Genomic DNA, 473 nt, shown 5'->3' on the forward strand with positions numbered 1-473 from the left:
AATATGCAATACAATTTTGACTTCATGAACGTGAATGTGAAAACGGTATTTTGGTTTCTGATTCACACAATGTAATGGTAGCATTCCAGTACTAGTAACATGCAGTATACTTCGAAAATATGTATTACTCTTTTGACTTCATGTACTTAAGCAGGAGACTGTACATTGACCAAACATGATATCCTTCTCTAGCGACTGGTCCCTTCTGGCAATATGTCCAAAACATGAGAGATGAAGTCTGGCCATCCTTGCCTCCAAGGAGCACTCTGGCTACACTTCTTCCAACACAGATCTGTTGGTTCTTTTGGAAGCCCTTGGCACTTTCACTATTCTTCTCAAACACCATAAATAAAAAGCATCAATTCTTCTATGGTCATCCTTATTCACCGTCCAGCTTTCGCATGCATACGAGGTTATTGAAAATACCATGGCTTGGGACAGGTGCACCTTAGTCCTCAAACTGACATCTTTGC

Source organism: Chrysochloris asiatica, unplaced genomic scaffold (assembly GCF_000296735.1).
Source record: "Chrysochloris asiatica unplaced genomic scaffold, ChrAsi1.0 scaffold00201, whole genome shotgun sequence".
Lineage (NCBI taxonomy): Eukaryota > Metazoa > Chordata > Mammalia > Afrosoricida > Chrysochloridae > Chrysochloris > Chrysochloris asiatica.